This window comes from Pseudophryne corroboree, chromosome 4 (genome assembly GCF_028390025.1).
Source record: "Pseudophryne corroboree isolate aPseCor3 chromosome 4, aPseCor3.hap2, whole genome shotgun sequence".
Taxonomy (NCBI): Eukaryota; Metazoa; Chordata; class Amphibia; order Anura; family Myobatrachidae; genus Pseudophryne; species Pseudophryne corroboree.
In genome coordinates, this window is record NC_086447.1 from 500,137,682 (window position 1) to 500,164,254 (window position 26,573).

At 44.4% G+C, this 26,573-nt stretch overlaps 1 protein-coding gene across 2 annotated transcripts in view; it reads right to left on the reverse strand.

Moving 5' to 3' along the window:
• The window catches only part of HS3ST5 (heparan sulfate-glucosamine 3-sulfotransferase 5), a 447,091-nt gene that overhangs the window by 412,440 nt on the left and 8,078 nt on the right, over window positions 1-26,573 (reverse strand). The gene's annotated exons all lie outside the window — the stretch shown is intronic.

A 26,573-nucleotide genomic window follows, 5' to 3' on the forward strand; every position in this document is an offset into this window, starting at 1 on the left:
GACAGCAATAAACGTTAAGTTTTATCCTCTACATATTCGTCATGATCTTTTTTCATCCATATTGTCTTAAAAGTGTGCCCCAGATAGACCAAACAGTCTTTTGCCTCTACGCAAAACCCGAAGAAGTATAGTTTTTTCTGAACTAATTTCTGGGAGCACTGCCATCCGATTATAAACTGTACTAGACCCGAAGGGTTAACTCAATAGCTACATGTTGGTTTTTAAGGTATTATTTCATTCATATTCAATTCCATGACCATATATTTCTAATCCGATCCTGTGCAGATCCGAACCCCCCTACCTTAACTTTCACACTAGTACAGCTAGACCCGGGTCATTTAAGACCCGTACATGGGGGAGATGTGTGCTGAGCGATATAGCACAGACCGCTCAGCACACATCTCTCCTCCTGCTCAGCACAGGGTCTGCTCATTTCACCCAACGATGTTCTAGATTGAGCCAATCTAGCACCGGCGATAGCGACGCGCTGGGCCGAGCATCGCTATCGCTATGGGGAATATACACGGAGAGATCTGTGCTTAAATTCTAAGCAATCTAGTCAGATTGCTTAGAATTTCAGCAAGGATCTCTCCGTGTGTACCCCCGTTTAGGCTGTGCAGGGAAATTACCAGGATTTTGAAGCATTGTGAAAGGGATATTAGACAAAGTGAAACCAATGGGCGGAGATCAAATGATTAAAGGCTAAGCAGTTGTCAAAACACTACAAGTGACTAAAGGGGGGTACTCACGGAGCGATATTCTAAGCAATCTGACTAGATTGCTTAGAATATCGGCATGATCGCTCCGTGTGTAGCCCCCTCAGCGATAGCGATGCGCGGCCCCGCACATCGCTATCGCTGCTGCTAGATTGGCCTGCATGCAGGCCAATCTAGCGGGTCGCTCACTTCACCCGCTGGGTGAAGTGAGCGGCCCCCCCGTCTCCCCCCGCACGCTCAGCACAGATCGCGCTGTGCTGAGCGCCGGGAGAGATGTGTGCTGAGCGGTTCGCTCAGCACACATCTCTCCAGCATCGAACCGTGAGTACTGGCCTTAAGGACTAGGGACACCCATTGTAACTAAGGGTGAACCAGTCTCATCACCATAAAAAAAGGGGAAGGGTGGTCTTTGTTTCACTATATCAGTAGTGGAATATGATATGTCCATGAAAAGCACTAGTTACAGAATATTCACCAACTGGAGTTAGAAAGGTTTATCTTGTTGTTTATGTAATTAATTAAGTTATTGATTGCTGAAGCTACAGGCCCTGCTCCACAGTTATAGATTAAAGATATCAATAGGCCTCAGTTCTATTGTTATAAATGATATAAAACATGTTCATTAGCCACAGAGTAACAAATGGAAATTAACTCATAAAAGATAATAAGAACTACAGCACTTACTAGTAAGAAGAAGTCCCCACATTTCCATTATATCACGAGTTAAGCTTTTCTTAAAGTTCCTCAAGGGACAGACATTATTCTGACACAGCCCATGGGACCCTTAATCCTATATTTAATTCCAAGTCATTGACACACAAGAAAGCAATGAATGCTCCTGCTGTCAATTAGAAGCAGAGACAGGCACTCTATAGTTTATTTTTATTTATTTAATATAAGAAAATGGCACATAGTGTACCTTGGTTTTCTACAAAGCAGTACGTAGGTTTAGGATTATAAGTAATGAGTGCTGTGTTAGAAACCTGTATTGTGACTAATGCTTTCTCCTCTTTCACAGCATTTCATTTAATTAGTTCTAGAACAAGTATTCTACTTTAACCATGCAACCGGGAATGTTACTTTTATTATTTCCTCACGGTTTCACAGCCATCAGACCTGAAAAAAAAAAAACTTGTGCAGTCTTTACTCAGTCAGATAGTCACAAATAGTTTTCTATTGCAAAGCACTAAACTGTGTCACTAATAGGAAGCAAGCACGTTACAAATTACAGTGCTGATAAATGGTGTTCAGCCACAGGACCCTGTTCTGCTGATGTGTATAATAAACGCAGTTTTTCGGGATAAGTAAAGTTAATTAAAAGCTTAACTGTTTGTTTCTCAGTGAAAGCTGCACTAGCATGCATGACAAAGGATATATGGCCATAGGATGTATTGTTCCTTTATTGTACCTGATTTATGGCACATCATTTAGAGACATGAACTAATGTAGTGTATATAAAGGTACAATCATTTAAAATATAAATCCCAGTGGCAGAGCCTAACTTTAAAATAAATATGTATAATAGTTCCAAGTTGTCTATTTTCTAAATTCAACACCCTACCTTTACTCATTTGTTAAGTACAGTGTACTCAGAAGAAGCAGTTTATTAATAATAGTAATAATAATATTAATAATGATACAAACACACATAGGGCGGTATTCAATTAACCACGGTAATTTACAGCAGTTAATTGGTTTGCTAGGGGCTATCCAATTAGACAAATAAGGCCGAGTTTATCACTGATGATGGACGCTTATCAGGGATTATGCTTCGCGTTGCCTCAGGCATGCACAGAATAATCTGCAATAATTGCCCCTTAGTCCAGCAATAAGTGCCACAAAAATACATAGGTCCATGGCCTAATTGGATTGGTGATAAAAAACGACCCAAAAATAAAATGTTTTTCGCACCCCCAGCACTATCGCTGGTAATTGTAATACAATAGTGAAGGGAAGATTAGCAGGATTTCCATCTCCTGTGCTAGTCAGGGCACCTGGCAACAAGTACTCTCAGTCCTGGCCCAGAATAATAATGCACATATCACAAGATGGTTTGCAGCCAGTGGACTGTATTCAACAATGTAAACTTACCTATTTTAAATCATATGCTTGGTAACAACCATTTCTCATGTGTATGCATAATATTGTGAGAAGCAGGAACAGTATTAGACTTAACATTGGCTTCTTACTTCCAGGAACTGAACCTACACTGATGAAATCCAGTTTTTCATAAACTTTCATTCACCACAACAGATATTGAGGCAGATGTATTAACCTGGAGAAGGCATAAGGAAGTGATAAACCAGTGATATGTGCAAGGTGATTAAGGCACCAGCCAATCAGATCCTAACTGTTAATTTACATATTGGAGCTGATTGGCTGGTGCCTTTATCACCTTGTACATATCACTGGTTTATCACTTCCTTATGCCTTCTCCAAGTTAATACATCTACCCCATTGGGGTCTATTCATGAAGCAGTGAAAAGTGTGGAGAAGTAAGCCAGTGAAAAGTTGCCCATGGCAACCAATCAGCTACTACATATAATTTTATAGAATGCACTTTAGAAATGTTACCTCAACACTGAGTGGATGCCATGGGCATCTTCTCTACTGGCTCACTTCTCTACTCTTTTCACTGCTTCATGAATAGACTCCATTCCCTCAGCATGTGCCTTGGATATACCCTTGCGTAGCCTTCTGTTAACTTCCATAGCCTGTGTTATTAAATCATCCTCCATTTGTTTGGCACCCAGCATACTGTATCCAACACTCTAGTAAACTACGGCACAGGCTGCAGTGAAAAGGCCACAACTAATATGGATATCACCACGTCATATAATTTAAGAAGGCACGTTTCCTTGCATCAGACTTAATACCAATGATTTGGAGAGACTCACTACGCCGTCGAGTTCATATATAAACCAGGTGCCCCATTAATCTTAATTTACTAGTGAAAATGTCACTATTTTAAACCTATGGAGAATAGTGTAGGACCCGCAAGAAGGTGGGGTACCTTGGCGATCGGTCTGCAGACTTCTGTGCACTGGCCAATTCACTAACGAAACCCCCATCATTTATTTATTGATGTGGTGAGGATAAGTAAGCCTGCTATGGTGAGTGCTGAATTTTCTGTTTGTGTGTGTATATATATATATATATATATATATGTGTGTGTGTATATATATGTGTGTGTATATATAATATATATATGTAATGTCGACCCACAAACAAACACATGACATTTACGGTGCCGAAAACTTGAACTAAATTGTGGGGTGCTAGTGTGAATCAGGTTCGGGTGATCAGAGCGGCAGACCTGCTTTACCTCTCAGACACAATGACAACACAAACATAATATAGTATCCAACTCCATTTTATTATCCTAACAAAATTTATAAGTGGCAGGTAAACAGGAAACTGGCGCACAATTGAAGCAGGCTGGTTATGGCTTCTAAATAACAGTCTCAGGTAACCAGCGTTAGCAATACAGGTAGCAGGTAAGCAAGTAACTGGTGCACAATTGAAGCAGGCTGGTTATGGCTTCTAAATAATAGTCTCAGGTAACCAGCGTCAGCAATACAGGTAGCAGGTAAGCAGGAACTTGTGCACGATTAAAGCAGGCTGGTTATGGCTATTAAACGACAGTCTCAGGTAACCAGTGTTAGAAATACAAGTAGCAGGTAAGCAGGTAACTTGTGCACAATTAAAGCAGGCTGGTTATGGCTACTAAACAACAGTCTCAGGTAACCAGCGTCAGCAATACAGGTAGCAGGTAAGCAGGAACTTGTGCACGATTAAAGCAGGCTGGTTATGGCTATTAAACGACAGTCTCAGCTAACCAGCGTTAGCAATACAGGTAGCAGGTAAGCAGGAACTTGTGCACAATTAAAGCAGGCTGGTTATGGCTACTAAACAACAGTCTCAGGTAACCAGCGTCAGCAATACAGGTAGCAGGTAAGCAGGAACTTGTGCACGATTAAAGCAGGCTGGTTATGGCTATTAAACGACAGTCTCAGGTAACCAGCGTTATCAATACAAGTAGCAGGTAAGCAGGTAACTTGTGCACAATTAAAGCAGGCTGGTTATGGCTACTAAACAACAGTCTCAGGTAACCAGCATCAGCAATACAGGTAGCAGGTAAGCAGGAACTTGTGCACGATTAAAGCAGGCTGGTTATGGCTATTAAACGACAGTCTCAGGTAACCAGCGTTAGTAATACAAGTAGCAGGTAAGCAGGTAACTTGTGCACAATTAAAGCAGGCTGGTTATGGCTACTAAACAACAGTCTCAGGTAACCAGCGTCAGCAATACAGGTAGTAGGTAAGCAGGAACTTGTGCACGATTAAAGCAGGCTGGTTATGGCTATTAAACGACAGTCTCAGGTAACCAGCGTTAGCAATACAAGTAGCAGGTAAGCAGGTAACTTGTGCACAATTAAAGCAGGCTGGTTATGGCTTCTAAATAATAGTCTCAGGTAACCAGCGTTGGCAATACAAGTAGCAGGTAAGCAGGAACTTGTGCACGATTAAAGCAGGCTGGTTATGGCTATTAAACGACAGTCTCAGGTAACCAGCGTCAGCAATACAGGTAGCAGGTAAGCAGGAACTTGTGCACAATTAAAGCAGGCTGGTTATGGCTTGTTAACAACAGTCTCAGGTAACCAGCGTTCCTTAGTAGCGGATAAATGCATTAACATTACCTTTCACACTGCTAGGCGGAGCTTGCATAAAAAGAAATATCAGTACCAGCATTCCTTAATAGCAGACAAATGCATTAACATTAGCTTTCACACTGCTGGGCGGAGCTTGCATAAAAAGAACTATCAGTACCAGCATTCCTTAATAGCAGACAAATGCATTAACATTAGCTTTTACACTGCTGGGCGGAGCTTGCATAAAAAGAACTATCAGTACCAGCATTCCTTAATAGCAGATAAATGCATTAACATTAGCTTTTACACTGCTGGGCGGAGCTTGCATAAAAAGAACTATCAGTATCAGCAATCCTTAATAGCAGATAAATGCATTAACATTAGCTTTCACACTGCTGGGCGGAGTTGGCATAAAAGAACTATCAGTATCAGCAATCCTTAATAGCAGATAAATGCATTAACATTAGCTTTCACACTGCTGGGCGGAGCTTGCATAAAAAGAACTATCAGTACCAGCATTCCTTAATAGCAGACAAATGCATTAACATTAGCTTTTACACTGCTGGGCGGAGCTTGCATAAAAAGAACTATCAGTACCAGCATTCCTTAATAGCAGATAAATGCATTAACATTAGCTTTCACACTGCTGGGCGGAGCTTGCATAAAAGAACTATCAGTATCAGCAATCCTTAATAGCAGATAAATGCATTAACATTAGCTTTCACACTGCTGGGCGGAGCTTGCATAAAAAGAACTATCAGTACCAGCATTCCTTAATAGCAGACAAATGCATTAACATTAGCTTTTACACTGCTGGGCGGAGCTTGCATAAAAAGAACTATCAGTACCAGCATTCCTTAATAGCAGACAAATGCATTAACATTAGCTTTTACACTGCTGGGCGGAGCTTGCATAAAAAGAACTATCAGTACCAGCATTCCTTAATAGCAGATAAATGCATTAACATTAGCTTTCACACTGCTTGGCGGAACTTGCAATAAAAGAACTATCAGTACCAGCATTCCTTAATAGCAGATAAATGCATTAACATTAGCTTTCACACTGCTGGGCGGAGCTTGCATAAAAAGAACTATCAGTACCAGCATTCCCTAAGAGCGGACAAATGCATTAACATTAGCTTTCACACTGCTGGGTGGAGCTTGCATAAAAAGAACTATCAGTACCAGCATTCCTTAATAGCAGATAAATGCATTAACATTAGCTTTCACACTGCTGGGCGGAGCTTGCATAAAAATAACTATCAGTACCAGCATTCCTTAATAGCAGATAAATGCATTAACATTAGCTTTCACACTGCTGGGCGGAGCTTGCATAAAAAGAACTATCAGTACCAGCATTCCTTAATAGCAGATAAATACATTCACAAATATATAAGGGCAGTCTACCCCCTTTTACAACATTCCAAAACAAATATGCGGGGCACAGCACTAGTGGGGAGCCTCTTCCCCTGGAATACAATATATTGCCCCCAGATTACAGAGTCTTTGCAGCAGAAGGGGTTAAATACCGGACACAGGGGATCTTAGGGGTGTCTACACCTTTTTTCAAATACTATGTCCCCTATTAGCAGAGTTTTTGCAGCGGAGGGCACAACAGGGGCAGAGTTTCTGGCAGCGGAAGGGTTGTTTGCAAGTTCTCACCCATCGCTGCGGCGCTTCTGCCACCTCCGATCCTCCGCATCTTCAGCGTGGCTGTCTGGAGTCTCCCTCCTCAGTCTCCGGTCCGGTCTACTCCTCTTCAGCTGCCGCCGCGCCGTCTCCGGGTCTTCACTCCTCTTGTGCAGCAGACTCCGGTCCGCGCCGTCATCTCTACGCTGGGGTCTTCTCGGGTCCTCGCCGTACTCCAGCCGCCAGGGGTCCTCGCTGGGGTCTTCTTCCCGGGGTCGTCCTTCGCGGTGCCTGCGCGCTTCTCATCTGCCGCTCCTTGGAATCCAGGGGACGGATGTCATCACTGCTCTGCTGGACGGGCTGCGGTTCCTCCAGCCCAGCGCTCCAGTCTCTCAGCAGCGGCGGCTCTTCTCCGCACTCCATCCCCGCTGGCACTGACGCGGCCAGCTCTTCTCCTCAGGCAGGGTCTCCGGCATTCTTCTGGCACTGGTGCTCCGGTCGCTGGTTCTCCCCTCGGCTTCTTCTCTGCGCAGACGGTCCTCACACACTGGCAGGCGGCTCCTGGGGCTACATGGCGACACCTTCCCCAGGTAATCTTCCCATTCCTCCAGGGCTCCTCTGGCAGCGATCCTCCCAGCGCTGCATACTCCAGTCTTCAGGCTCTGGACACTACATGGCTCCACTTCCCCAGGTACATATTCCCATTCCTCCAGGTCTCTTTCTCCTGTGCTGTGAGGCTTCTTTTAAGGGTCCTGGTGCTCCTCCACCTCCCCTCTCCTCTATGATGACTGGCTCCCGGGGCCCCAGCAACAGACTACCTCCTGGTCACTCTGCCCTACAACCCAGGGGACCCAATCAGCTGGGGACATGTTTCCCAGACTTTTTATGTTGCTGGGTAAGAAGTGACAGGACCAGAGAATTGGCGGCAAAATCCCTGTCCCAAGCTGACAGGGTCACATAAAGTTCAGCCCACAATCTACTCTGGGACTTGTAGTTCCACAATGTAAAAAAAAAAAAAAAATCACAAGGGGATCTCCATGGTGCAATAGCTTCAGGGTATTACATTCTTCCCCCCTAAAATTATACGTGTCCTCACGTATACACCTTAACACAATACATCGGTTAACATAAGCCTTGAACTGGGTACAGCTCTGTTGGCAAACAAGTCATTGTGTCTGGAGCACAGGCCCGCCTGCGATTCTCTGATCCTGTTCGTGACGCCAAAAATTTATGTAATGTCCACCCACAAACAAACACATGACATTTACGGTGCCGAAAACTTGAACTAAATTGTGGGGTGCTAGTGTGAATCAGGTTCGGGTGATCAGAGCGGCAGACCTGCTTTACCTCTCAGACACAATGACAACACAAACATAATATAGTATCCAACTCCATTTTATTATCCTAACAAAATTTATAAGTGGCAGGTAAACAGGAAACTGGCGCACAATTGAAGCAGGCTGGTTATGGCTTCTAAATAACAGTCTCAGGTAACCAGCGTTAGCAATACAGGTAGCAGGTAAGCAAGTAACTGGTGCACAATTGAAGCAGGCTGGTTATGGCTTCTAAATAATAGTCTCAGGTAACCAGCGTCAGCAATACAGGTAGCAGGTAAGCAGGAACTTGTGCACGATTAAAGCAGGCTGGTTATGGCTATTAAACGACAGTCTCAGGTAACCAGTGTTAGAAATACAAGTAGCAGGTAAGCAGGTAACTTGTGCACAATTAAAGCAGGCTGGTTATGGCTACTAAACAACAGTCTCAGGTAACCAGCGTCAGCAATACAGGTAGCAGGTAAGCAGGAACTTGTGCACGATTAAAGCAGGCTGGTTATGGCTATTAAACGACAGTCTCAGCTAACCAGCGTTAGCAATACAGGTAGCAGGTAAGCAGGAACTTGTGCACAATTAAAGCAGGCTGGTTATGGCTACTAAACAACAGTCTCAGGTAACCAGCGTCAGCAATACAGGTAGCAGGTAAGCAGGAACTTGTGCACGATTAAAGCAGGCTGGTTATGGCTATTAAACGACAGTCTCAGGTAACCAGCGTTATCAATACAAGTAGCAGGTAAGCAGGTAACTTGTGCACAATTAAAGCAGGCTGGTTATGGCTACTAAACAACAGTCTCAGGTAACCAGCATCAGCAATACAGGTAGCAGGTAAGCAGGAACTTGTGCACGATTAAAGCAGGCTGGTTATGGCTATTAAACGACAGTCTCAGGTAACCAGCGTTAGTAATACAAGTAGCAGGTAAGCAGGTAACTTGTGCACAATTAAAGCAGGCTGGTTATGGCTACTAAACAACAGTCTCAGGTAACCAGCGTCAGCAATACAGGTAGTAGGTAAGCAGGAACTTGTGCACGATTAAAGCAGGCTGGTTATGGCTATTAAACGACAGTCTCAGGTAACCAGCGTTAGCAATACAAGTAGCAGGTAAGCAGGTAACTTGTGCACAATTAAAGCAGGCTGGTTATGGCTTCTAAATAATAGTCTCAGGTAACCAGCGTTGGCAATACAAGTAGCAGGTAAGCAGGAACTTGTGCACGATTAAAGCAGGCTGGTTATGGCTATTAAACGACAGTCTCAGGTAACCAGCGTCAGCAATACAGGTAGCAGGTAAGCAGGAACTTGTGCACAATTAAAGCAGGCTGGTTATGGCTTGTTAACAACAGTCTCAGGTAACCAGCGTTCCTTAGTAGCGGATAAATGCATTAACATTACCTTTCACACTGCTAGGCGGAGCTTGCATAAAAAGAACTATCAGTACCAGCATTCCTTAATAGCAGACAAATGCATTAACATTAGCTTTCACACTGCTGGGCGGAGCTTGCATAAAAAGAACTATCAGTACCAGCATTCCTTAATAGCAGACAAATGCATTAACATTAGCTTTTACACTGCTGGGCGGAGCTTGCATAAAAAGAACTATCAGTACCAGCATTTCTTAATAGCAGATAAATGCATTAACATTAGCTTTTACACTGCTGGGCGGAGCTTGCATAAAAAAGAACTATCAGTATCAGCAATCCTTAATAGCAGATAAATGCATTAACATTAGCTTTCACACTGCTGGGCGGAGCTGGCATAAAAGAACTATCAGTATCAGCAATCCTTAATAGCAGATAAATGCATTAACATTAGCTTTCACACTGCTGGGCGGAGCTTGCATAAAAAGAACTATCAGTACCAGCATTCCTTAATAGCAGACAAATGCATTAACATTAGCTTTTACACTGCTGGGCGGAGCTTGCATAAAAAGAACTATCAGTACCAGCATTCCTTAATAGCAGATAAATGCATTAACATTAGCTTTCACACTGCTGGGCGGAGCTTGCATAAAAGAACTATCAGTATCAGCAATCCTTACTAGCAGATAAATGCATTAACATTAGCTTTCACACTGCTGGGCGGAGCTTGCATAAAAAGAACTATCAGTACCAGCATTCCTTAATAGCAGACAAATGCATTAACATTAGCTTTTACACTGCTGGGCGGAGCTTGCATAAAAAGAACTATCAGTACCAGCATTCCTTAATAGCAGACAAATGCATTAACATTAGCTTTTACACTGCTGGGCGGAGCTTGCATAAAAAGAACTATCAGTACCAGCATTCCTTAATAGCAGATAAATGCATTAACATTAGCTTTCACACTGCTTGGCGGAACTTGCAATAAAAGAACTATCAGTACCAGCATTCCTTAATAGCAGATAAATGCATTAACATTAGCTTTCACACTGCTAGGCGGAGCTTGCATAAAAAGAACTATCAGTACCAGCATTCCCTAATAGCGGACAAATGCATTAACATTAGCTTTCACACTGCTGGGTGGAGCTTGCATAAAAAGAACTATCAGTACCAGCATTCCTTAATAGCAGATAAATGCATTAACATTAGCTTTCACACTGCTGGGCGGAGCTTGCATAAAAATAACTATCAGTACCAGCATTCCTTAATAGCAGATAAATGCATTAACATTAGCTTTCACACTGCTGGGCGGAGCTTGCATAAAAAGAACTATCAGTACCAGCATTCCTTAATAGCAGATAAATACATTCACAAATATATAAGGGCAGTCTACCCCCTTTTACAACATTCCAAAACAAATATGCGGGGCACAGCACTAGTGGGGAGCCTCTTCCCCTGGAATACAATATATTGCCCCCAGATTACAGAGTCTTTGCAGCAGAAGGGGTTAAATACCGGACACAGGGGATCTTAGGGGTGTCTACACCTTTTTTCAAATACTATGTCCCCTATTAGCAGAGTTTTTGCAGCGGAGGGCACAACAGGGGCAGAGTTTCTGGCAGCGGAAGGGTTGTTTGCAAGTTCTCACCCATCGCTGCGGCGCTTCTGCCACCTCCGATCCTCCGCATCTTCAGCGTGGCTGTCTGGAGTCTCCCTCCTCAGTCTCCGGTCCGGTCTACTCCTCTTCAGCTGCCGCCGCGCCGTCTCCGGGTCTTCACTCCTCTTGTGCAGCAGACTCCGGTCCGCGCCGTCATCTCTACGCTGGGGTCTTCTCGGGTCCTCGCCGTACTCCAGCCGCCAGGGGTCCTCGCTGGGGTCTTCTTCCCGGGGTCGTCCTTCGCGGTGCCTGCGCGCTTCTCATCTGCCGCTCCTTGGAATCCAGGGGACGGATGTCATCACTGCTCTGCTGGACGGGCTGCGGTTCCTCCGGCCCAGCGCTCCAGTCGCTCAGCAGCGGCGGCTCTTCTCCGCACTCCATCCCCGCTGGCACTGACGCGGCCAGCTCTTCTCCTCAGGCAGGGTCTCCGGCATTCTTCTGGCACTGGTGCTCCGGTCGCTGGTTCTCCCCTCGGCTTCTTCTCTGCGCAGACGGTCCTCACACACTGGCAGGCGGCTCCTGGGGCTACATGGCGACACCTTCCCCAGGTAATCTTCCCATTCCTCCAGGGCTCCTCTGGCAGCGATCCTCCCAGCGCTGCATACTCCAGTCTTCAGGCTCTGGACACTACATGGCTCCACTTCCCCAGGTACATATTCCCATTCCTCCAGGTCTCTTTCTCCTGTGCTGTGAGGCTTCTTTTAAGGGTCCTGGTGCTCCTCCACCTCCCCTCTCCTCTATGATGACTGGCTCCCGGGGCCCCAGCAACAGACTACCTCCTGGTCACTCTGCCCTACAACCCAGGGGACCCAATCAGCTGGGGACATGTTTCCCAGACTTTTTATGTTGCTGGGTAAGAAGTGACAGGACCAGAGAATTGGCGGCAAAATCCCTGTCCCAAGCTGACAGGGTCACATAAAGTTCAGCCCACAATCTACTCTGGGACTTGTAGTTCCACAATGTAAAAAAAAAAAAAAAATCACAAGGGGATCTCCATGGTGCAATAGCTTCAGGGTATTACATATATATATATATATATATATATATATATATATATAAAACCATATTTTATAGGTAATCTGTATATGTTCTTTATGAGCTCCTATATGGAACTCATACAGGTTTTTTATATTTTTACTATAGAATCTTCAGTAGTCAGTATATATCATTGCTCAATATTGTTTGGATTATTGCTGCCATTCTCACCACTTCACCACACTGACTGTCCTGTATAGACTGGCTCATTGCAGTAACCAACGGTGGCTGCAGCCCCTGGATTGCAGTGCTGACTGTCTAGTGCGGGGGGAGCCTCTAAGCACATATGAACATGCAAGTGTATATGTATGTAACATATGTGTTGGCCGTGTATCCGGATCTGCAGCAGCGCTGTGTACCATAGCTGGTGAGGAACCTGGGACACGGTATTAGGATTCACTCTCCTAAGCCTGCCCCCAAACTCCTGTGAAAGTAGTCAATGCCTGGAGATATGCACTACTGGACTCGGGTGTCGTACGGTATGCCAGCGCTCGGGCTCCCGGCGCCAGCATACCGGCGCCGGGAGCCCGACCGCCGGCATACCGACAGCGTGGCGAGCGCAAAGGAGCCCCTTGCGGGCTAGCTGCGCTCGCCACGCTGCAGACACGGTGGCGCGCTACGCGTGACACACTATTTTATTCTCCCTCCAGGGGGGTCGTGGACCCCCACGAGGGAGAATAGTTGTCAATATGCCGGGTGTCGGGATTCCGGCGCCGGTATACTGTGCGCCGGGATCCCGACATTCGGCATACAGAAGACCACCCCTGGACTCAGTAGCATACAAAGTAACTTACAGTGTACTAGGATTACCTTTGTGTAAAATAACAAATTAAGCATATGCATGGCCTGAATCACAGCTCAGTTTTCTTGTATAATATTGTCTTTTGTCTCATGGCCATCTTAACAGCAGTGTAGGCACCTGGAAAAAGCAATGCACTGGGGCCCCTATCCATTCTCTAGCAGTAGGGGTGAGATTGCTATCAGCGGCAGCTTTGATGTCCTGCAGGTGGTAGGTGGTATTCTATCTTCCGTTCAGCACGTACAGTAGGACCTGGAGCACAGATGGTGGGAGATGGGGCAGGAGGGAGAATACTAAACTGTAGAAGGGGGCATTATGCTGAATGAAAGGGCCCAGTTATATGACTTCCAGGTTGCTAGGGGGTGTTTAATATGGAGGGGTTGATATTGGAGTGAGCTTAACATTCATCATTTTCTGGTGGGGAGGCAGCTTGCTTGACTGCAGATATCTTCAGTTCCTGGAAATAGATTTCTTAGCTTTCAATGGGATAAAGATCTAGAGAGTCCCTTTCAGGAGGTACTGGGGACTTTGGAGTCAGAGTTCAGAAGCCGGAGCAATCCACCAACAAACATATAAAACTGCATCCCAGGCGTGTAACCTGAGCAGGGACCAGCTGCTGGAAGGCTGATACTGTGTCTCTGGTTCTGGGCATAGTACATACAATGTGTGTCCACCAAAAGGGGAGTGTCCCAGCTTTTGGTGTATACCCTCAGAAAATCTCTAAGTCAGACAGAACCTGAGATATCTGACTGGGAAGTGCAATTAACAGGCTTGATGAGGACCACTGCTTTGAAGTCCCATATCTCCAGTTCCCCAGGGCTGATTTTCAAAAATATGGTACTCCTGGAAAAAGGGGACCTTCAGCTGTCAGCCTAGGGCCTTTATACCCAACTTCACAGAAGGGAAGCGCGCATCATCACTGACATAGGCCCTCATTCCGAGTTGTTTGCTCGCTAGCTGCTTTTAGCAGCCGTGCAAACGCTAAGCCACCGCCCTCTGGGAGTGTATCTTAGCTTAGCAGAAGTGCGAACGAAAGGAGCGCAGCGCTGCTACAAAAAAAGATTGTGTCGTTTCAGAGTAGCTCCAGACCTACTCCTACCTTGCGATCACTTCAGACTATTTAGTTCCTGTTTTGACGTCACGAACACGCCCTGCGTCCGGCCAGCCACACCTGCGTTTCCCCAGGCATGCCTGCATTTGTATCTGTCACGCCTGCATTTTAACACACTCCCTGAAAACGGTCAGTTACCACCCAGAAACACCCACTTCCTGTTAATCCCTCTGCGGCCAGCAGTGCGACTGAAAAGCGTCGCTAGACCTTGTGTGAAACTGCATCGGCTTTTGTGAAAGTACGTCGCGCGTGCGCATTGCGCCGCATACGCATGCGCAGAAGTGCCGATTTTTAGCCTGATCGCTGCACTGCGATCAACGGCAGTTAGCGATAAACTCAGAATGACCCCCATAGTGCGTACACACCGGACAATTTTAACAAAATGTCACATCATACACAATAATAATCTAATCTATACCCAGCTTTATAGTGGGCTAAAAACTGTATCATTGTTTTAATATACTGAATTCTAACCATTACATATAATTGATACATCAATTTACTATCTCCATCTGCTTATGTTTTATGTTTTACACAATTTTACTGAGGTATATATGGCGGTACGGCGTACCATTATGAAATTGGTAGCCGGCGCTCCGTACACCCATACCGCGTTACCTCTGGCAGGACTCAGTTTGTTCCATTTTCATGTCTGACATGAACACCTGCAGGGCACAGGAAGTGAGAGAGGCAGCAAAGCCCGAGCAGCCGCACAATAAAGTTAGCTTTGTATAGAAGCAGAACGAGTGATGTCATGAAGTTGCGCTGTGCTGGATGCTGAATAGGAGCCGGGGAAGATGGAGCAGCATCCTCATGCAGCATTAGGTATGAGTGGACTGGGGGCTAGAGAGACACATGTCAGGGCTGGAGACTGGATGATGGGGCAAGCTAAGGACACAGGGGGAGGAAGGACAATGATACAGAAAGACACAGGAGATGAGAGGAGGCTGTGAGAGCAGGGCCGGTTCTAGACCTTGTGGCGCCCAGGGCGAAAGTTTCCTGTGGCGCCCCCCCCAGGTAAAATACAGTTGGTGCGTGCAGAGGGTGCGTGGCTTCTTCATAGGAAAGGGGCACGCCCACAGTTATCCCCCTGTACTTGTGCCCCCCTGTAGCTGTGCCCCCAGTTAATTTTCCCCAGTAGCTCTTCCCCTGTAGCAGTGCCCCCTTTAGTAGTGCCCCCTGTAGTTGTGCCACTTGTAGCTGTGCCCCCTGTAGTAGTGCCCCCAGTAGCTGTGCCCCTTGTAGCTGTGCTCCTAGTTGATTTGCACCCTGTAGCAGTGCCCCCAGTATGTGCCCCCTGTAGTTGTGCCCCCTGTAGATTTGCCCACAGTAGCTGTGCCCCCTGTGGCTGTGCCCCCAGTTAATTTCCCCCCAGTAGCTTTCCCCCCTGTAGCAGTGCCCCCTTTAGTAGTGCCCCATGTAGTTGTGCCCCTAGTAGTTGTGCCCCCTGTAGCAGTGCCCCTTGTAGCTGTGACCCCAGTTGATTTGCCCCCAGTAGCAGTGCCCCCTGTAGTAGTGCCCCCAGTATGTGCCCCCTGTACCTCCTGTAGATTCTCCCCCAGTAGCTGTGTCCCTTGTAGCTGTGCCCCCTGTAGTAGTGCCCCCAGTAGCAGTGCCCCCAGTATGTGCTCCATGTAGTTGTGCCCCCAGTATGTGCCCCCTGTAGTAGTGCCGCTTTGAAACCCTAAAAAAAAAAACAACAAACAAAAAACAATACTTACCAGCCTCGCTCCTGCTTCCGGACTGCCGCCACTGCTGCTGCTGTCTCCAGGCGCCGGCTCCTCTCTATGGGAGAGACGTCACGACGTCTCTTCCATAGCAGCGTCGCACTGACACTAGGGGTCAATTTTGACCTCTAGCGTCAGTCAGTGATGCCGGCTGCAGCGGGCGCACACATTGCTCGCTGCAGCCGGGGGCCAGGGAGGGAGGGTGGATTAGTAGCGGCTCTTGACACGGTGGCAGCAGCGCCCTCGGGGTAGCGGCGCCCCGAGCAAAAAGACTGCTTGCCCGTGGCAAGAGCACATACAATGTGAGAGACAGAGTGAGAGGCTGATTAGTCACAGCAGGGAAGGCTGATAAGGCACAGCAGGGTAGGCTGATAAGATACACCACGGGAGGCTGATGAGGTGCAAAGTATATGGGGGGGGTGAGGGGTGCAAGAGACACAGAGTGAAGGAGGGCAGGCTGAGAGACAGATTTAAAGGGGGCAGGCTAAGAGACACAGTGAAGTGGGGGTCAAACTGAGAGATGGTGAGAGGTCAAGCTCAGAGATGACAGTGTGGCTGAGAGATGCTGTGGGGAGATGACGTTATGGCTGAGAGTAGCAGGGGGAGGTGACAGTGTGGCTGAGAGATGCTGGGGGGAGATGACCTTGTGGCTGAGAGTAGCACGGGGGAGATGACGGTGTGGCTGGATGACAGTGGGGAGAAGCAGGAACGAATATAAAGGTGTGGCTGGGAGACGCAGGGGCGAATATAAAGGTGTGGCTGGAAGATGCAGGGGTGAAGATAATGGTGTAGCTTGGAGATGCAGGGGGTAGAAGGTGACACAGGTGGCATGACTCTGGTTGAATCTCTGTTGTATGAGGATGACCTTGGTTATATTCCTACACAAACAGGCATCTTCCGGACCATGTGACTTCCTACATGTATGGTGAATACCGACTGAAGATGCTGTCTGACCAGGGAGGAAACATTTCTTCAGAAATTCCTCATTGTGAGAAACCACCATATCGGTAAGGTGCATATGGAATGGAAATTAATGTTCTCAGAGTGATGAGAAATGCAGACGTGTCACATTGACACATCCCCATTTTCAATTGGCTACGCCCCATTTTTAGCACTAAGTACCACATAATGTCGCCAGTATAGTGCCAGGTACACATAATGCCCCCCGTATAGTGCCAGGTACACATAATGCCCCCCGTATAGTGCCAGATACACATTATGTCCCCAGTATAGTGAGATACAGATAATTCCCCCAGTATAGTGTCAGATACACATAATGTTCCCAGTATAGTGTGACTATAAGATAAGGTGTGGGGACTGCCGCAGTGGTTCGAGTTAAATGCAAGAGTATATGATAATTATCTTCTGAAGAATCTGACTATTATTAAAGAATTTGTTTCTTATTTAGGTAACCACACACTTTGAAACAAATTGCTGTCTGTGCAGTGTTTATAGTGGTGACCATCAGTGATGCTCCCCTGAGTCAGTTAATGTAAGGTAAATTATAAAGGAGGAGAAGGACCGAAGACTCTTGTTAGGGAGCACTCTACTTCAGAAGAACTTTGTAAGTTCAAATACTAGTGGCTGATAAAAATTAAAATTAAACAATTTTATCAGTCATTAGTATTTGAACTTACAAAGTTCTTCTGAAGTAGAGTGCAACCTAACAAGAGTTCCCAGTATAGTGCCAGAGATGCATAATGCCCCCAGTATAGTGCCAGATAAACATAATGCCCCCAATAGTGCCAGATACACGTAATGCCCCAAGTATAGTGACAGATACACATAATGCCCCAGTATAGTGCCAGATACACATAATATCCCCATTATAGTGCCAGATACACACAATGCCACCAGTATAGTGCCAGATACACATAATGTACCAGTATAGTACCATACCAGGTACACCTAATGCCCCAGTATAGGGCCAGATAAACATAATGCCCCCGTATAGTGCCAGATACACATAATGCCCCCAGTATAGTGCCAGATACACTAAATGTCCCAAGTATAGTGCCAGATACACATAATGCCCCCAGTAGTGGCAGATAAACATAATGCACTGTATCCAGTATAGTGCCAGATACACATAATGCCCCAGTATACTGCCAGTTACACATAATGTCTCCAGTACAGTGCTAGATAAACATACTGCCCCAATATATTACCATATACACTTAATGTCCCCAGTATAGTGCCAGATACATATAATGTTCCCAGTAGTAGCAGTTAAACATAATGTCTCCAGTATAGTGCCAGATACACATAATGCCAGCAGTATAGTGCCAGTTACACATAATGTCACCAGTATAATGCCAGATACACATATTGCCCCAAATATAGTGCCAGATACATATAATGTCCTCAGTACAGTGCCAGATAAACATACTGCCCCTAATATAGTGCCGGATACACATAATGTCCCCATTATAGTGCAAGATACACATAATACCAACAGTATAGTGCCAGATACACAAAATCCCCCAGTATACACATAATGCATCCAATAATGCCAGATACATATAATTACCCCAATATAGTACCAGATACAGTACACATACTGCCCACAATAGTGGCAGATACACATAATGCCCCCAATATTGCCAGCTATACATACTGCCACATTAGCGCTAGATACACATGATGCAGCAGTGCTGCTCACCACTACCGCTGCTGGGCGCTGCTGCTGGGCTCTGTGTCCGAGGGGAGGAGAGCACAGCACACGCCTCCCTTGCCCCTCAATCTGGTTTCCCGACTGAGCCATCTCAAATATGGCGCTGGTCTGTGAACTCTGATTGGCTAATGGCCGGCACCACATTAGAAATGTCTGGCAGCTCTTAAAAACCCAGCACCCCATGCGGCCGCTCCAGTCGAATGTGCCTGGAGCCAGCCCTGACAGTATGTACCACAGATCTAGCAAGCTGAGGCAAGACTCGACAGTGATAGCACTAACCTATGTCCCTGTAGGAAAATATTGAAGTATTGCACCAATAAATTATTGCTGATTGCTGCAATATGTGACAATTAGACATTGTACTTATCAGACAAAAATTGTGGGGCATAATAAATGTGTCCCAATGTCTTTAACTCCCTGCTAACATGGTATAACATTAAAAATATAGGTTTCATCACCTTTGCAAAGACATTTTAAGTAAACTTGCAAACAGATTTAGAACGTGTTTTGCAAGCTATGTCATCATCCCCCATCATCTGACACTAGTATCATGACAATCATCTACCATATTAGATGATGACATAGATGATAATTATTATTATATTTGTAGCATATTAAGAAAGCCCTTGGAGCTGCTTCTTAATAAACACTGACTGCATAATTGTACATCTAAATAAGACTCTAATGCAATCTTTGTACTGAATTTACTTCATCAATGTAATGAAAATAGAAAAGATTGCCTTGCAGAGATGCTATTATTGCATTGACGGTCTTTTTAAAGCTAATTATAATAGGGGACATAATAAGACAGAGACTTTAAAATTGTAATCAGGTCAATTATTTCAGCATTGCTATAGTGTTTTTGACATTAATGACCAGAACAACTTATATTAATTATGTATATAGCACCTGCAGGTTCTGTAGCGCATAAATTATGATAATGGGACTGCTACGGAAAACAGAATCCATCTATACAGCAGTCAATGTTCTGCTTGATAACACCTTTTGATTTTGGTATTTTAGTGGCTTGCATACATTTTTTCTGTATTTTATATATCTGAACCTTTATGCATACTCACCTACTTTTAAGTTCTCTGTTTCACTTTTAAGTCCTGCTTCTGCTTCCAGAGAAGAGATGCACCTGATGGGTGGTGAGGGCTGGGCTGGACGCTTTGTGACGTTATGTCCCACCCCCTTGTGGTGTAATGCCACAAATGCATGTCCATCAAGAGAGGGTGGGGCAAAAATTACACAATTCTCATAGAATTATACCCCCTCTCCATAGACCTGTAATTCCAGGCGTCATCCTCTTTGTCCTGCCCATTTTACTAGGAAGTGGGTGGGATTTGGGAGGGCCACCTACTTTTCTAAGTGTTTTGGGGATGCAGTACAAATTCTGGAGTCTCCTAGATGTTCTGGGATAGAAGGCAAGTATGCCTTTACAAGCTCTAAGAATGCTCAGTCCATGTACACAGGGCTGTTTCTAGCCAATTTGGCTCCCAGTGCGAGATTTAAAAATGCGCCCCCCATGACATAAAAAAATGTGCCCCCCCCCCCCCCACACACACCTAGAGAAAAAAACAAACTTGCACGCGCAACCGGCAATGGGGCGTGGCCTCATCTAAATGGGTGTGGCCTCATTTAAATGGGCATGGCCTCGTCTGAAAAGACTACCTCACAATCCAGTTTTTGACCCTGGTCCAACAGATCACGACTACCACAGGAAAAAAAATTCTACCATATCAAGCCCCACACAGTAATGCCCCCTGCACCATATTATGCCACACACCGCAATGCCCTAGATACATTAAATCCCCACACTACGGCAGGCAAGAGTCCGCATTTCACACATTACGGCAGATGTCCCCATTTTACACATTGAGAGAAAGAGAGAGAGAGAATACTTACAGAGGCGATTACCGCTCTTCGGCCCGCCTCACCAGTCGCTCCTCGCGCCGGCCTTTCCCTCTTCCTAACTTGGATCCCCCTCCAAGTTAGAAAGAGGGAAAGGCCGGGGAGTTTCGCGGCGTGACGGGGTTGCGTCGTGACGTAACGACGCAAACGCGTCATTCCGTGAAACTCTGCCCCCCCGAACGGGTTACTCTGGGAGAAATAGGAGGGGGAAGCAGGGAGCCACAGTTAGTGCCACGGCGGGCTCCCAGTGCGGTTGCACTGCTCGCCTGCCCCAAGAAACTGCCCTGCATGTACATTAGCTTGTTTTATAAAATCTAACTATCTTTACATGTGCACAACTTGTGTGGACCTATGTAGTATTTTTGGTGTAGTGTGCTTTGAGGCAGATGAAGGACATTGATATGCAAGTGTAGTACATCACGAGGATGGAAAGGCAGGCTAGCCTCACGTCCCCTGTGCTGCATGCACATTGAGGATGAGAAATGTGTATTACTGGATTATTTTTTGAACCTACACAGAGTATGTGCAAGTTTTATGCTTGCCATACATGTTCCAACATATGCACTGCCTGTATGTCTGTAATCATGGCAAAAAGAAAGGGGGCAATTTAACCACTCCGAGATGTAAGACCCTGAAATTCCTGTCATTTACCTAACTACTGCAATAGATTTAAAGGAAGTGCACCCTGGAATATAACTGTACAGTCTCTCTTATTTTGTATATAGACTAATCATGGTTGAGATGTACTGCAGCGAAATACAACTCTAAATACGAGCATAGGTATGTAGCTCGCATCCATGCATATCTGGGAACAGTGTCAGACTAGGGCATGAATGCAGTGGTAGGGGCCGATGCTTAGAGGCTTAGCTAACCATTAGCGAATGCATGCTCTGGGGCACTTAATAAATGTATATAGTACATAATGCTAGTACATGCATGATAATGTACCAGATTAATAACAGCAATGCACTGTAGAAAACACACCACAGTCCTGTGGGTATGTGCTACAGTTTACCGGCATTCGGGATGCTGGCATTCAGAAGTCTGATGCCGGCATCCCGATAGGGGTCCTGACTCCACCGGGGGTTTCCCCCGTACCCCTGTGGGCCAGTCCGGCCCTGTTTGGGAAGGTGCAATTTGCAAACTTAAATGCAATTCTAAATCACCACTATGAGCCTACAGGAAACCTGTATCAATACTGACTAAACATGCTTAATCTCTATTCACCCCCTTCACCTATACAACTTTATTTCACCTTTATTTTATAACTGAACAACTAATGTAAGTAAGGTCAAAACTTGAACTTATGTTACATCTCAGTGCAAACGTGCTTTAAGCAATTTGTAAATGTGTGAATACAGCTTCTATTTAAAAATCTCAGTTAAAAGTATCTAATCAGATGGTGAATATATATATATATATATAAACTGTCTGTGTTTTGATTCTCTCTTTGTAAAACTCTGATTGCATAGCCCTCACTTTTATGGCTTGCCTAAAGCCATATTGCTTGCCAAATATGTATGGAAGAAAAAGTAAAAAAGGTTGACCACTTATATTTTCTAGCGGGTATGTAACGGTATGTAGGTGTCTGGTATGCCGATGGCCGGGATCCCGGCGGTCAGCATACTGTTGCCGGGATCCCGCCGCCAGAATGCTGGCGGGGGGAAGGCAAGCACAATGAAGCCCCTTGTGGGCTCGGTGGCTGGAGTAGGAATGGCCTCTGTTAGCCGGGATTCCAGCTGATGGCATTGTCAGTGGTCGGGATTCCGGCTTTGGTATCCAAACCTTGCGGTTTACACATGGTAAACATTTGTAGTAAGCGCACATGCATATTCCCTCGCTTCCATAGGAGTGCATGGTGCGTAAGAATGCTGCAGCTACTCACAGCAGACTGCGAGTATTCGCTGCCGCAATGTGTATGCACATGGAAAAAACGCAAGATAAGGACACATCTGTAGTTTGAACATATATGCATCTCTTTCTTTAAATTATTATTATTATTATTATTACTATTATTACTATATATGCTTCACAGTAAATCAGTTCATTTAGTTAATGAGATAAGCTATTTTACGGTATTACAGGAGAGAAGAGAACTTGCTAGCAAGTGTAAAATGTACGTGTACAGAGAAAGTAACGTTGGTTTTTAATGGACTAGTTTAGGTTTTCTGCATCACATGCACCACTCTGCGCATTAAATCTTTATGTTTCAGTTTTGCATTTTCTATACATTCTATAAATGTAACTACTAGAGAGAAATACAGAAAGAGATTAATTCCCAATACCCATTTCACTGCCCCAGATGACTTCATTCCAATGCATTGGATTTGAATCCCCTCTAGCACTATGGCCTAGATTCATCAAAGAGATAAATATTTAAACCACACTATATTTTATATCATTTTCTAAAAGTGGCTTTTTACCACTCTGCGTAGCAGTAACATATCCAACAAAGACTGTGCAGCAATGATTCAGATTAGCAGTAACTCTTGAGAGATAATCAATGTAATTGTAGGAATATGAAATAACGTGTAAATATTTGAAACATATATAAATAATAAATAAACAATACAATCAAACATATTTAAACAATATTGATTTAATCTATAAACTGTATATAGGCGCTAGCATAGGATAATTCTTAGGGAAATTTGTGCAACCTTTCTGTGAATGCCACTAACCCATTAATAAATAACAACTACTTATAACCCCCTTCAATGCTAATAATGAACATGCTTAGTCCCTACTGTTTTTAATTTGTAAATAAGATGGCAGAATAATACTGTACAACTCATACTCAGAATGATAAGAGTGCAGATGGAGAATCTAGTTTAGCTCTTTCATTCAGTGGTCAGTGTCCTCCTCTGTCCCTAGCCTGTACTTACAATTAAATCTTTTAACAATGTTTAGACTCTTAGGGCCAGGTGTACTAAATAAGCTTTGCAAAGTGAAAAATTGAACGGTGATAAAGTACCAACCAACCAGCTCCTACCTGTCATTTTTCACACAGCCTGTAACATGTCAGTTAGGAGCAGATTGGCTGGTACTTTTGTCACCATCAAATTTATCACTTTTCAAGACTAGAACATCTTCCCCTAAGGAAAAAAAATATTTAATTTATAGGTTTATAGTGACCTATTTTTACTCTGTAGGTATAAAGAACAAACTAAGGGATAAATATAGCTGATGCACTAAGGTGTGATTAATGGCCCTCATTCCGAGTTGATCGGTCGCAAGGCGAATTTAGCAGAGTTACACACGCTAAGCCTACGCCTACTGGGAGTGTATCTTAGCTTCTTAAAATTGCGACCGATGTAATCGCAATATTGCGAATACATACTACTTTGCAGTTTCTGAGTAACTTCAACCTTACTCTGCCTGTGCGATCAGTTCAGTGCTTGTCGTTCCAGGTTTGACGTCACAAACACACCCAGCGTTCGCTCAGACACTCCCCCGTTTCTCCAGCCACTCCTGCGTTTTTTCCGGAAACGGTAGCGTTTTCATCCACACGCCCATAAAACGCCGTGTTTCCGCCCAGTAACACCCATTTCCTGTCAATCACATTACGATCGCCGGAGCGATGAAAAAGCCGTGAGTAAAAATACTATCTTCATTGTTAAATTACTTGGCGCAGTCGCAGTGCGAATATTGCGCATGCGTACTAAGCGGATTTTCATTGCGATGCGATGAAAAATACCGAGCGAACGACTCGGAATGAGGGCCAATGTTTCATCATGAATTACAATTGACAAACCCACCCCAATTTGATTTGAGCATTATTCCATTACTGTACTATTATTTGTTTTGTAAATAAACAATTTAGTAATCACAGAGAGTAGCAGAAAAATACGGTAGTCCGTTACAATTATCTTTAAACAGCATTTCCTGTTATATTGGTATTTGTAAGAAAGTGACTTTGTGGTTCCTCAAAATTATGAAGGGTTTACTGTAATTAAGCTATGTTCCTCTTCCTGCCATTGTTTGTGCTGTGCAAGCAAACTATTCAGTGGCATAAAATGCTTTGCACATTTTAAATTAGAACTATGTTTTGGCCACGTTACCAATAAAGTCACACTGTTTGCACAAATGATCATGTATTAAGCTGCCCATACACAGAACCACATCTTGCACTGATCAGTGAATCACCACATATGTGGCCTATCTGCTAAATCTGGCGGCTTACCAAATGAGTAGAATGGCAAGGTCTAACATGGCTGAGTGGGTTGATACCATGAAGGTGGGCAGCTGGATTTTCAATAATGTTCACTTGATTCTGACCCTTTTTAAATTTTCAACTGGATCTGGTGACCCAGGTAACTGCTTATGCCATTTTACCAGCCTAATTTGGCTTTGACCAAGCTGTCCAATATAATCTGTGCTCTTACAGTCTTCTGTAGTTGTTATTTGGGTGAGTCCTCCACCACATCTTTTGTTGATGTAAAGAGCCATTTTCAAAACTCACATATTCTATAAAAACAATACATATATTTCCCTATAAAAACTTACCAGTAAAGAAAATATAACATCATATTCCAGGTTGGGGCTGTTTTGCCGGCACCCGGGATCCCGGCTTTCAGCAACCCGACGCTGGATCCCGGCCGAAGAATGCCGGCGGGGTGGATGGGGTTGGGGGGGCAAGTGCAGCGAAGCCACTTGCAGGCTCAGTGGCGAACTACGCTCGCCACAGGTTCTATTCCGACTCTATGGGTGTCATGGACACCTACGAGTGGGAATAGTCCCTGTTAGTCGGCACGCCAACTGTCAGGATTTTCAGGGGGCAGGGTGGAGGTGTCAGTATTGTGACCAGCGGTCTTCTAACCGCCAGTCACAAAACTACATCCCTTATATTCCATTAGACACTATGCAAAATGGAAGTATTATGTTAGAAAATGTGGCTGAAGATGGAACTTTAATGGCTACATACCACAAAGGTCAGTTTGGGGTGTTAAGAACTGTCATTACTACAATGCTAAGTGAAACATTTTTCTTAAAATGAGTTGACTCAAGCCAAGGTTAGCTGGCATTACGCTCATTGAAGGAAAGGTTGACAGAATCATTGCTTTGATATTTTCAGTGTTATGGACACAGTCAGATGTAATGATGACCTTTCTACAAGTAGCACAACAGCAATTATAAACTGTAAATGACTAGATCTGCTAGCTAGCCGTGTCCCTCTTCATTATCTCCACATGTCAAAACATACAAAACACACAAAATTCCTGTTATTTCTCCCAAGGTAAACCATAAAATGGCGTGATCCCCATAGACCATTTACAAGAGGTTGGAATGGAATAACAGGGTGAGAGACATACATTCATAAGTTTAAATTCAATCCATTAGAACTGTATTATATGCCTATATAATGATTCATAATAATACTTTATTCTCTCAATAATGTGTGAGCTGAGCCAAACCTAAATGTTTTGTACATAAAAATAATTAGGAATAATGTGTTAAATTGGAACTAATATCTTTAAACAGGGTTGATATATTATCAATATACTGTATATACAAATTAATGTATTACTATAAATATCTACTGTGAAGGAATTGTAAGTGTATAATACTAATACATACACGGCTAGCTATCAGCATAGTCTGTGATTAGCTTTTTAAATATTTACAATTCTGTAAAGCAGTATTACTTAGTTTAATGAACATGAAAGATTTACTTAGTCTCATTGTTATAAATGAAAGGTTCTTTTTAATCAAATGCTTTAACACCAAAATGTGAGCTATGGCCCTCATTCCGAGTTGATCGGTCGCAAGGCGAATTTAGCAGAGTTACACACGCTAAGCCGCCGCCTACTGGGAGTGAATCTTAGCTTCTTAAAATTGCGACCGATGTATTCGCAATATTGCGATTACTAACTACTTAGCAGTTTCAGAGTAGCTTCATACTTACTCTGCCTGTGCGATCATTTCAGTGCTTATCGTTCCTGGTTGACGTCACAAACACACCCAGCGTTCGCCC